The following is a 14,479-nucleotide window of genomic DNA, read 5'->3' on the forward strand; positions in this document are numbered from 1 at the left end:
CATTGTGTATATATACCACATTTTCTTGATCCATTCATCTACTGAGGGGCTTCTGGGTTGGTTCCATATCTTAGCTATAGTAAATAGTGCTGCAATATACATAGTCATGCTGGTAGCGTTAGTGTGGAAAAGCATAAAAAACAGATTTAAGCAGATATTGTTAGTGTTTTCTAAGATAGTTTTCCACATTTTGAATTCAATTGCTTTATGCTAGTTTGTTAATATTTGCTTGCTTCTTATTGATCAGCATTGGCAAATGACTTGCGTTTAGAATAAATATAATTTAGAGCAATTAAATATTCTTTTAACTTTATAGAATTGATTTTATTTTAATAGTTGAGCTTGTTAGTTTTAACTTGTGACTTAGAACCACTTAATAGATAGCTAAATCATTTTTTTCAGAATATTAGAGTAATTGGGTCTAGAAACTTTTGTAACCTAGCTACTAAATTTGAGGGCAAAACTTTACTTTTTTTTTTTTTTTAAAGTTGTGAGGTTGACCGCAGAATCTTGGCTATATCCCTGAGTTCTTTTGTTCAAAGCTTGCACTCTACCACTTTGAACCACAACTCCATTTCCTGTTTTCTGATGGTTGATTGGAGATACTAGTCTCAGCTGGGAACTATGATCCTCAGACCTTAGCCTTCTGAGTAGCTAGGATTTCAGGCTTGAGTCTCTAGTGACTGACTTTGTTTAATGTTTATAATAATTTCTTAAATCTTTGTTCTTTATCAAAGCTTTGACTTTGTATCTCACAACACTGGCTATTTCTGCAGACTATGCTTCCAATAGCCCTTCTTCTATCTCTTCCCTGATTGCTCTGAGATACTGTGGTCAATTTTCAGTATCACATAATAATAATAAAAGTGATCAAGACTTACCTAAAACTAGATGTCTAGTAAGTAAATGTCCTGAATTTTAAACAATGCACTCCTCAAATAAATGAAGAAAAACAGTGCTTTCTACTCAGAGAAATGCAAGGAAGCTCCTAGTATTTATATTAAACACCTGTTTTTGGGCAACTTCCTTGGGAGAAGGAAAAAGATTAGGGCGAGTTTATATACACCTTCTTCATTGGACAGAGATACAACGTAAAAAGTAAGTTACCTTAACAATCGCAACTAAGAAAAAAAAAAAGAGATGCACTGCTAATTCACTAAGTCCAATTGGAATTGAAATTAAAACTTGGGTGATGTGCAAAGGATTTAAGAAGAATTTCATCTGATACATGCAAAAATGTTGTTAGACTGAGACATGATTACACTTGAAGAGTTGTTTCCAAGTATCATTTGTATGCTCCTGAGATCTTCAGATTGCAATTGCTAATTGAGCTGGTACATGAATGACTCAAGAATGTTTGAAATAGATCCCAGAAGAGTGCTCACATCAGCCACAAATAGCTCTTATTTTTCAATCTTTTGTCTCATTCTCATCCTTTCTACATTTCGTGGAATGAACACAGCTGTGTGGGGAGATCATTACCTTTCTATGATTTTTTTTGCTCAAAAATAACAATATTTAAACAATTTGTGCATGTAGGCGTCTTGACAGATAACTGGAGACTTAGAAACGTTTCTTGTCTTGAAAATGTGTTATATATACACAATGGAATTCTATGCCTCCATCAGAAAGAATGACATTGCTCCATTTGTTAGGAAATGGAAAGACTTGGAAAAAAATATATTAAGTGAAATAAGCCAAGCCCAAAGAAACATAGGTCCCATGGTGTCTGAGTCAAGCAGAAAAGGTCAGATAAGGTGATGTTAGGAAAATGAACCCTTAGATATGTATTTAAATGTTTTTTTCTTCCATGCATTTGTTTCTAATGCATTTATAAGATGATTTATTTGTTGCTTTGTATGTCCCTCCCCCACAGTATAATCCGTACTTTCACTGTATTTGATGTCGGTATAATTTGTGGAGGGGAAGGGGAAAAACAAGTTGTTTAAATAAGGATACAGGTGGACCCATTGCAACAATGAGAATTACAAGTTGTCATGTCGAAAACGAACTTTACAACTTTGGTGGTGGGGGGGAGGGTTGGGTGGGGAGATGGGGGGAGGCTGGGAAGGGATGTGAAGGGTAAAGAAAGGAGGAGGCTACAATGCTTGGTAAGAAATGTACTCATTATCTTGCTCATGTAATTGTAACCCCTCTGTACAGTATGTTCACAATAAAAAATAAAATGAAAAAAATGTTTCTTGTCTCTTAAAATCGAATAGTAGCATCCTTTTATTAACAAGTTTTGACTGAGACAACATGAAATTTAATTTTCAAGAGAAAAATCCACATATAAAAATGTTTTGAATGCTGTCACTGTGACTTTTGAATGATCAAATTTCCAATTGATCAAAGTATTGATGGCATTCCCTGACTACTCAAAATTTCATCTAATGAAAATAGAAGTCCAGCCTTGGAAAACTAGGACACATGGACCTACCGGAATAATGCTTTTTATTTTAGTCTTATCTGAAAATAACACGGTTTGCAGTTGAAAGCTCCATCTTTTTGATATAACTTTCTTTTTCCCCAATAACAGGAACACATTTTAACAAGAGATGTTCATCTTCATGTTATATACAGAGGCGTAAGTATGATTCATAAGAATGAATTATAAGACTCCATGTCGCCATTAATGCATTTTTCTACCCAAGCACATGCAGTTCAGAGAATTTTTATTCAATTAACTCTGCAAGCCCAAGATTCAAATATTTTTCTTTGCCTGAATCACATTTTAATAATTCCAATGTCATTATCTTTTTTAAAATGTTGAATTTATAAATCCTGCTGTATTTCGTTTCTAGAAAAGTAACAGAATTTTTGTTGAATGCACATTTTGACCTGGGTTAGAGTACTTACATTTTAAGGAAAAAATCACTCCCCAGATAAGGATGAAAACTTAAACAGAGGAAGGCAAAAATCTGAGTTAAAAATATATATATTCCATGTTTGAAAAGGACTTGGCAAAGGTGTTGTGAAAATAATTTAATCTCCTGGAGTTAAATTAACTTCTTTTTCACAAGATGGAAAAAAAATGTAGGGTTTAAATATAAAAGTGACATCTGTAAAGCTCTTATTGTGATTTATAATTTGTGTACTGAGTATTCTGTTTTACTATAACTTTATACTTACTAATGTTTACTTATCTTTGGAAATGTAAAATATACATAGAAGTGTGGAAAATTGTGGTCTAAATTAAGCTTCATTAGATGACTACAGAAACAACTTTATTTTGCCTTTAGTACTGTTATGTAGTCAATGTTAAACAATACACACAACTAAGATCAATAATGTGAGACGAATAATTAAATAGGACATCCTAGCCAAGCCAAGTTAAGCTTTCAACAAATATTCATGAAGACTATAAAATTTGTGTTAAGACCCCTGTAGTTACTCTTTGTTCCTTCCTGTGTTATAGGTCTCAAATGATTTGAGCATTGAGACTATAACCCTGTACACAATTGCTCTTTCTTGGACAATTATGAGAAATTACCGGTTAATAGTATTTTATCTTTATATATCTAGTTATATTTAGCTATTGAGATATTGTTTTGATGTTAAGTAAAAGCCTAACTCACTTTAATGCACATTTTAAAGTTGTTAATGAACATATTTTATTCTTTGGATTGAGAGAATCAGGTTCAACATGAATGATAATACTAAAATAGTATTTAACCTATTTGAATCCCACTGTAAAACCCTTGATCCTCAATGGAGAACAATTATTCTTTGAATAGCATATTTTGTATTGCCTTTATAGAAAAAATCCAATTATAGTAATTTCGGAAACATTTTCTTTAAGGAAACATGGAATGTTTTCAATGACTCTAAAATCAAAACTACTTCTGGGTAATAATATTTTCCATGTATTTTAAAGAAACATCAGAATTTCCGTAATGTTCCCAAGCTGTTCTTGATCCTGCCCTAAATATTCTTTACTTTTAGACAAAAATACGCAAATGTCGCAGTTTCTTTTTCTTTTTAAAATGTTAAGAAAATCCATAAACTACTGCATTATATAGAGCTTTTTAACGAAACAACTGCTATTTTAAGCAACGGATTAGGATAATGACTGAAAGCAAAATTGAATTTTGTTGTCTTATAGATTCACTCAATGGAGAAGATCGTAGAAAATTTCTTTCAAATTCAAATGTTTTTGACCTGCTGCTAGAGCATTCAATCACTCACATATTCATTTAGCCTTCAGTAAGTAGTTTAACCAAAGATGTTTCTTAAACAGAGAAACTAAAATATGACCACAAAATGTTCACTGTTCTTGAAAATCTCACAATATATGAGTGAATAAAGGAATGTTGCAGACTAAATTGAGGTCTGGGGGATGACTTAATAATGATTGACAGGTAGAAGAAACTGGAGCCATGATAATTTGTGAAAAGGAAACCTGCTTTCTAGTGTGTACACACTGAAGGATTTCTAGGAGGGTCTCTTTGAGAAGAACATGTAGATGGTACTGTTTTAGACATTAGAGCACTTATTTTAGTTTTCGTATTCAGTGATTTTTACAATAATACCTTTTGGTGAAAGTTTCAGAACTGTCTTTTCCCTGGATAAAAAACATTTAATAGGTTACAGAGATGGAATAATGTATGCAACCCAGAAAGAGAAAAAAACAATGTTACTGAATGTGGGAAAACATTATGCATATATCTATTTCTACAGTGACTTGAACTCAAGATCTTGAGCTCTCATTTTGATTTTTCTCTCAAGATTGGCACTCTGCTGTCTGAATCATAGTGTGATTTATGGCTGACTAATTGGAGATAAAAGTATCATGAATTAGTTTTCTCAAAATGGCTTCAGTTGGTGTCCCTCAGATCTTAGCCTCCCAAAAAGCTAGGATTATAGACCCAAGCCAGTGTCCAGCTTTGGTAATTCAGTTCTCAGTAGACATAAAAATTGATCTAGATCTGTGAAGAGTCATGCTTGTAAAACGTTGCATTAAAATACTTTGTACCTTAAGTTTAGTATGTGAGAGCCTTCTTACAGTAACTGTACTTAAGAGGAAAAAGTAATTCAATCAATGACTACAATTGGACACTAAATGCATAGTCAACCAAATTGATTCAGGTCAAATGAGGCAAAAGCACAATACAAATTGTATTTCAAAACTTAAAGTTTATATGTAGACCCAGAGTAGTGAGGCTATTTAGCCTATTAGAAGACCATGAACATGAATGTGCATTAAATCTGTGTCATTAAATAGATGAAACCAGCATTAATTAAACATGGAACTCTGTGTTAGGTGTGTTTAATGGGTCACACTGCCCTCAGATTCTCTGCTCCTGCTGTGTGATTCCTTCACACCTCTGTACTTCTCATCCCCATAAATGGTAACACACACACACACAACAACAACAATAATAAAAAAAAGTGTGAGACAAAAATTAAGGCCTTCAGGTTTACAAAGCAAGAAACATGTATGGAGACATTTTACTTGATATGTTAAACTACTGGAATGTAACTAAAATAATAAAGCATTTTGATGTTTACTGTAATTTTGAATTGTGATTTTTGCTAAGATCTCTCTGAATTGAGTATTAAATATGTGCATAGATATAGGTAGATAGATGACATAACAGAACAAAGGCCTACGATTCTTTAATATAATATTTATGATTTCTAAAGTAATACTTTGAGATATAGTAGATGGTAATAGTTTAAATATCAATAATCTAAATTTAGTAAAGTCAGATTTACAATATATTTCTGGTATAAGGTTATCTATATCTGTCTGTCTATCTATCTGTCTACATATATAGTACATATGTATATGTGTGTGTCTTTGTAAGTGTATGGCTATCATAAAACATTTGTTTTGTATAGATACATGAAAATGATTATTCCTTTTAGAAGGATATCTTTAATAGATATGAATATACTCAATAGTCCAGTTAAATTTGGGAAAAAATCAGATTTGGTAAAATTGTTATTAAACCTTCCTTTATTGGAAAATTTTGAGCTGCAGTTAGAGGCTTTCATGAGAAGAAAGTGAATGCATCCTGCAGTGGGGATGTTGATATACAGGATGCTGCAAAGAAGGAAAGCTGCACTAGCTCCAGGTCTAGTGCTTCCTCTCCTTTTCGCTGTTTCCTCCATTTGTGATGGAAGGCACACCACCTGCCTTCTATTACAAGCCTCACATTTGCCTCTGAAGATCGCTTTCCTCCTTGACAAGCATCAATCATTGTTCCCCTATGTCTTTCTCCCACAGTGTATCCAACTGCTTCTTATGTGTTCATGGTTATGTTCTGTGTCCTGCGTGATCTGCTTCAGTTAATCTGACAATGAATAGATGATGTCAAAATAAATGAATATACTTTGCTAATTTTTTAGTCAAGTTCAAAAATTAATAACGGGCTTAATGAGACCCTCTTACAAAGTCCTGGTTAATTAATATCTGAGTATTAATGACGATGGTTATATTTGCTACAAAGAGAATCCCTTAAATTGTGATTCTGGTTTTGTTAAGAGTGAAAAAAATGGTGAAAAAATTCACCAATGGAGCTTACTGGACATGAATAAAAGTGAACTAAACACCTGGTAGACTGGAAGGAGGCACTGAGAGGAACAGAAACACTGTGCAAAAGGAAATGTACTCATGACGTGGACAACACTTGTTAGTGTTCCAATGTTAGTGGTACAGGACTCTGACCCAAATGCCATCCAAAAATTAATGTAGCCAGCGTTCTTTAATACTGTTCAATGATGGGTGAGATGCTTGATATAATTAAGTCCATTATTAAGTTCCATTAGAATCCCCATTGTATAGACGAGAAATGGAGGCAGAGAGAAGTCCAGAGGCTCAGGGTCTCAGCCAAGCTTCAACTTCAGTTCTGTTCTCTAGTACATTAACTCCATCACTCATGCTTTACTGGTGTCCTTAATGAAAAACCAGTTAATATTTTTCACATAGCTTTCAAGTTTGCTGGGTACTCTTCTTTAAAGTACATAATAATTTGGTGGGCAGAACACCATTTTAATCCGTCTTTTACAACTGAAGAATTGGTATCCCAATTGTGTGATTTCCCCTCAAGTCTGTCGCCTTGAATTGAAAGTAGGGATTTCAACCTAAATATGATCTAATATTATGTCTTCGCTTCTCTGCCTCTCAGTCATAATCACACAGAGAATTCATAATCAAATCATGTACATGTGTACATGTATAGAATCTCAACAGCCTTATTCACATAAAAAACCTCTTCATCATTACCTAAGGAGTGAATGCAAACACCATGCTAATGAGATTTGAACTGAGAACAAACATCAGAGTGGCTGTGTGTTCTGGCTGAATAAAAGCAACACGGGAATTACAAGAGGTCCTGGCCAGAAACTTCAAAGGAAATATGCAGTTCCTATTAAGAGCTTTGAATGCAAACTTATCCGAAATAGAATGTCTGCTATGGGAATTTTCTATGCCACACTCATGTACATCATTGCCCACTATTGAATCTGAGACATAGAAATAAAAGAATTTTCAGGTGTTAAATTAGCCTCCCTGGGGCACAACTACACAGTCTCTTGAATGCTGTAAAGAAAATATATGGAATGTGACAAAGAAAATTAATTAAAATGGGCAATAAAGACTGCCAAGTTCAAACAAATGGGGGCCCCTAGTACACACCAGTTCTGTACCTGCAGGCCAAACTTCATGGAATCCAGACAACTTAAAGTGTGGTTTGGTACATTAGCTGGGGAAAGGAAATTTTCATGTTCCTTAACTACTTGGAAACTCATAATGACCACCTTGCATTTGAAAATTGTAAGGGAAATTTATTGAAAATGTGTAGTTTTTTTTCTTTAGAAAAAGCAATCCAATGCTCAACTTAATTTTGAGAAGTTTTCTGTAAGAGAGATGTTTTTTAGTTATTGAGAAAACAATCGTTTATCTTTCTTTTTTTATTATTGTGAAAATACCATATAGAGGGGTTACAATTACATGGGCAAGATAGTGAGTATATTTCTTATCAAGCATTGTTGCCTCCTCGTTTGTTTCCCCTTCCCATCTCTTCCCATCTCAACCCCCCACCTTCCACCCCCAGCCAAAGTTGTAAAGTTCCTTTATCAACATAACGACTTGTACATCTCATTGTTGCAATGCGTCCACCTGTATTACTATTTAAACGATTTGTTTTTGCCCTTCCCCTCCACAAATTATACCAACATCAAATACAGTGAAAGCAGGGGTTATACCGTGGGGGAGGGACATACAAAACAACAAAGAAGTCATCTTATAAATATGTTAGACACAATCGCATGAGAAAGAAAAAAAACATTTGAATATTTATCTTGGGGTTCATTTCACCTAAAATCAACTTACCTGACCTTTTCTGCTTGTCTCAGACATATACTAGTTATTGCAAATAAGGGAAACCATGGGACCTATGTTTCTTTGGGCCTGGCTTACTTCACTTAATACATTTTTTTCCAAGTCTTTCCATTTCCTAACAAATGGGACAATGTCATTCTGCATTGTTGGTGGGAGTGTAAACTTGTTCAATCACTTTGGAAAGCAGTATGGAGGTTCTTCAAAAGACTCCACATAGAGCTCCCCTATGACGCAGCAATCCCACTTTGGGCATTTACCCATATGATCACAAACAAGACCACACTAAAGCTACCAGCACAGCTATGTTTATAGCAGCATTATTTACCATAGCTAAGATATGGAACCAATCCAGATGCCACTCAGTAGATGAATGGACCAAGAAAATGTGGTATCTATACACAATGGAATTCTATTCCTCCATCAGAAGGAATTGTTTATATTTCTAAAGATAGATTTAATTATCTGAGAATATCTAATATCCATAAACATTTTTCTATCATTTTTCCCTCGGTTAATATTATTTATTGAAATATTATTTTCTTCATTATATCTTTGTGTATTCCCCACCACCACCCCGCAGCAGTCTGTGAGGCTATTTCCTTTAGGTAGAAACACAGTAAATTTTGCTGGTTTTACTTATGCATTCTGTGTATTATATCATTCAGCAGCGACATTGATGGCAGGACTCCATGTCATTTTCTACTTTGTGTAATCTTTAATCCTCTTCTTTACTCTTTCCAGACTTTCTTTACATGACGAGGGGACTGCCTATCAGAAGTTTCTAAGGTTCCTAGTGACAGCTTTCTGTCTAGGGTTCTTTTCTTCTTCCATGCTACAAACTATCATGGAGATATCACTCTCAGGTTGCTTTCTGTACATAGAGGAAGTCAGATTTGTATCAATCAAAACGGCATGTTTGCAGAGTTGATAAACTGAACCATCCATATCTTATATGGCTTGTTATTTTTGGTGCTAAACAAGTATTTAATTAGGTTTGTTATTGAAGATTTAAAAAAATTCTGATTAAATTTTATCACCCACCACAAAGAGAACCTTGGCTGAAAAAAAGATATAAATAACAGAACTTTTTTTTCAGTAACACAAATATTTCTCTATGTGATTCTTCCTAGGAACTTTCACTAGATAAAGTTCATCTGTAGCTTCAACATACTAAAAACATTTTAAAAAACATGAATACAAGCTTGTGGTTCTTGTAAGGACAGAAAGACATGCAAAAGACTGGCTGAGTGAGGGCTAATAATGAATTCTTATCATAGACAAAACTAGCACTAGTCATGGTTAAAGCTCGTAAAATGTCCACATCAATGTATGGAAGCTTACCAATTTAGAGAGTTTCCTTTCACATGACAAGGTGAGAGTTAAAGGACAATACAATTAACTTGCTAGGAAATAAAAATTCAAAGTAATTTATCATCTTCCAGTTTTTCATAAAAATGGAAAATGACATTTATAAACTAATCAAACTATCTTAAACTGTCCTTCACTTCTTGGGGAAGCTCACTGCACTCTCTGTATAGCTCAATCTATGTTTCTCTCATCCAATTTCATGCTCCCTGTATCTTCTCTACAGTCGCCATCTAAACTGCACACCTGTCTTTACTCTTAATTTACTTAATAGATCATTAGTACCTCAGTTTTCTTTCAGTCTTTCTGATGTTATGCTAACTAGCATGAAAGTTAAAAAGAAAGAATATGAATACATATTTTCCCATGTGGAAACTGAATCTCTTCCTTGTTTCTGACTGTCACAGTCTTCTGTCTGTCTGTCATCTTTGTCTCTTTCTCTTGTCAATTTCTGTCTCTTCTATTTCTGTCTGTTGTCACTCTTTTAGTTTATGTATCTCTGTCTTCCTCTCTCATTCCCTCCACCTCTCTTACATGATTTACCATAAATACATTTAATTTAAATCAATATATGTGGACATTGAAATTTTATTTAAACCTGAAAACATTATGTAGAAACTAATTCTTGAATTTTGAAACAATAATTCAACTGGCTAAGGAAATTCTTCCTCTCATATAGCCCCGAAAGCAATTAAAAAAAGAAACAATCCCCCCCAACACACAAAAATTTTCACTAACACCTGCACCTAAAGTGAAGCACTTATGTAAACAGACAAAATCTTTAAATGAGAACAACTTTGGGTGTGTTGAAAGCTGATAAAACACATTTCTGATGAGTAAACAGAAAGCAGAAGTGGGAATTGAGCCAGATGTGGGATTTGTGGGGAACAAAAGTCAGAGCAGTTTAGTTAGCAATGGCAGGCTGCGGGGAGGGAAAACAAGTTCTTTGTAGTACAAGTGTGGTGTTGTCTGGTTTGTTTAATTTTTGAAGTTGACACAGCACACAGTGTTGAAATGACATACTGAATGAACTTGAGTGTAGTGTAGAAAATATTAACAAAGCCAAAGGCTCTCTCTACCCACATTTGTGAGTCATCAATATTAGAAAAAAATATGTGGATTAGTTTCGAAGTATTTCCAAACTTGTCTGGATGTTGTGAACATGTTGTGAACAGTGCCATGTCATCTGACAAACTTAAAAAGTGTTTTCTAAAGCAGTGTGCCAAGAATTGAGATAATGAAGACATATATACACATTTGAAACAAGTGACATCTTAATGAGACTAAAGTAATATATTTCAGATGATTGAAAGGTCTGAGGGCCTCATCACACATAGCAGTCATTAGCTCAGTTCTGTTTCTATCCCAAAGTGAGATCACATAGACTATGAAGCCACATAGCATGTCTGGTGTACATTTAAGGCAGAAAGGGGGACTGTATTTTTTGCACATTCCAGGACACTACAATCAAATTTAGATAAACTGTACTTTTGTTAATCTTGTGTAGGAAATAGGAAAGAATAGAGGAAGAAAGCAGGAAGGGAGGGAGGGAGGGAGGAAAGAGGAAGGAAAGAAGTTTGGAAGACCAAGAAGGAAGAAAGGAAAGAAAAAAGGAAGGGAGGGAGGAAGGAAGGGAGGGAGGGAGGGAGGGAGGGAGGGAGGGAGATATGAAGGAAGGACTTTCCAAGTATAACATGAGGTTAAATTTTTAGTCCTTAGTGTTTTAATACAAAAGCTAAATGGCTTTGTGCTAATGTGACCTAATGCACCTTTTGAATGAGTGAACATGATTTTTTTCACTGTATATTTATGATAAGTTAAGGAAAGAATTTTTTCTTCAATCTCATTTGTAATGTGCTTTGCTTTGCATATCCTTCAATTTACATCTCCATTACTATATATTCTGTGGTTTGCTTTTATGTTTGGGAAGTATTAACTCAGAATATATCAGGAGAGGTTCTGATTAGTATTGTATAATGGTTGACATAATATTAATTATGATTTTCCCTAATAGAATTGCATTATACATAACTTTGTCCATTATATATGTTTGGTCCAACACTTATGGCCACTTCAAATATTTGTGTAGGAGAATTTCCTGTATGATTGCCTGTAAAATACAATTTGTCTAATACTGTATATATCTAACAATAAACAGTGTAGGATCTCAGCAGAACTAATTTACCAATGATATTAATTTTAAAATCTTCACTTTCACTTATGAGGGAAGAGTATTACAACTTAAATGTATGTGGGACTGCTTTCAGAGGGAATTTAATTTGAAGGCCACATTCTCCAGCCTTTTAATATTTTTCTGTTGTCTTAATGATTGCCCATGTCAGATGCCTTACATCAGATCTTCTCTTCCCCACACTCTAAGGTGTTAATTTCAGAGGTAATTGTAAATAGGATCATCAGATACCACCTCCAACTTCTGTGGATGTGGAAATGCTGTCAGCTAAGCCAGTTTGGTCCTGCCATGGACATGATGATAGCAATAAGGTAAGGTGCAGGCAAGAGAGACTCAATGCCATTTGATCCACAAAGGTTTGTTTTCTAAGGGGTATAAATGGAGAAGCAGTAGGTCCAGGAAATTTTGGAACCTTTTATAAATTCAAGTATGGGCTCGGATGTGCAAAAGAGTAAGAAAAGGATTGATTACTAGTGATATGAATATTCAGTCATTTTTCCCTTCCCTTGTAAAATAATGGGGTGAACAGGTAATGTCCTTCATGCTGACAGTTAATGTCCATCTGAAATGAGCACAATATTATTTCTAGTGCTGTTGTTTATAGCTTATTCTCAACTCATCATTTAGGGAATTTTTGGCCATGTACATAAACACTGACACAAAAAAAAACTGAACACAAATGAGGTCTAGCAACTATGAAGGCAAAAGTAAAATATAAAAACAATCTGCTACTACAACAGTCTAAATGGTAAGAATGTTGGTTTGGCTGAAATGTTTACAGTAAGAGAGAGTAACCAGTATCAGTAAGTAGAAATTACATTTACATACATATCAATTTCATTTAGTTGTTATAGTATTTCTTCTAGGATGTGAAGCTTGCTATAAAAACTCTATAAATACAATAAAATGTATCTTGGAACTATTGTCTTATTTCTTATTTCACCTAAATTGCATGATTCAGAGGACATGTTTCCTATATGTTATTATCTATTGAGTTCCTACAAGCTAGCCCAGTACCTGATTTTTATTAACTATCAAGTTTGATTGAAAATTGTATAGGTTTTAATTTTTGTGGTGCACTCCATCGGAATAAGAAAATAAAATATTTTTGATAAATTTATATTGGGGCTACTTTGGTGTGATGTGAGGTTTAGAGAAAAATATTACCTCTTCATTCTAAGCAATAATTACCCATCATCTTGTTCCAATCAAATTCTTATTCATGAATTGACAGAGTAGCTTAAGGAGTCAGTCACAGATGCAAACATGCATTTATGTACACATTGATACATAAGAGATCAAGATATTGTGATGGTAATTTTACATGTCAAATTGTCCCATAGGTACCAGATATTTTATTAAACATTATTAGGGAGTTGGCTGAGGATGTTTTTGAGTGGCATTCACATTTGAACCATAATAAAGTACATTGATTGGTCAATGTGTTGTGTTTCATGTTACATGTTGAAGACAGTAGAAAATGCCTGAGCAAAAGGGATTTCTGTCTGTGTCTATTTTTTAATGTTGCCTTTTGTTCATTTGTTTATTTGATTTTGACTTCAGAATCTGCACAGATTGGCATCAATCAATTATATCACTGGCGTTACTGAATCTACAGCCTTAACCTATAAAATTAAGCCACAAGAACCAACATCAGTGATTTATATGCACGATAGGATCTATAAATCATAATGTAGTTATAGTATAAACCATATATTACATATGTACTATTGGTGCACTGTATGTACACACATTAGAACTATATAGTAAGATTAACTAAAGTAGAATGCTAACACTGGAAAGTATAGTCTTGAGAGACAAATTATATTTAATGAAAGATACAGAGATGTATATCATGAACACATATTTCTAGTTTATTTATATTTTATACTTTCATTTTTGTTTTGTGCAACTACCAGGGCTTGAATTCAGGGCTTAGCTGATATCTCATACATATTTACTTAAAGATAGCACTCTGCAACTTGAGCCACAACTCTACTTCCAGCTTTATGCTTGTTATTTGGAAATAAGAGTATCAGGCAATTTTCTTTTTGGACTGGCTTGAGCACAATCCACAGATCTCAGCCTCCTGAGTAGCTAGGATTACAGGTTTGAGCCACTGATATTCAACTCTTTGTAAAAGCTATCTGTAAAATAATCATTTGTCAGTACATATTTTACTGATTTATCCATATATTTTCTCAACCACATATCCAACCCTCTCTCGTCTTTGAATTTCTAATTAAGAGCCTTTAATTAGAGATCTCCTAATGATTATTATTTACATTGAAAGAAAACAACTACCCTAACAGAGAAAGACATCAAAGTAAATGTCGGATTGGTGTGTTCTGGAACCAAGAATAGATAACAAAATCAACTGATGGAGACTTTCGGAAGGAATAAACACTTAAACAGAACAGATGATTTTCTTTTTTTTCATTTTATTTTATTTTATTTTTTTTGTGAACATACTGTACAGAGGGGTTACATGGGCAGTTTAATGCATACATTTCCTATCAAGCATTGCAGCCTCCTCCTTTGTTTACCCTTCACATCCCTTCCCAGCCACCCCCCTC

Source organism: Dipodomys ordii, unplaced genomic scaffold (assembly GCF_000151885.1).
Source record: "Dipodomys ordii isolate 6190 unplaced genomic scaffold, Dord_2.0 Scaffold2, whole genome shotgun sequence".
Lineage (NCBI taxonomy): Eukaryota > Metazoa > Chordata > Mammalia > Rodentia > Heteromyidae > Dipodomys > Dipodomys ordii.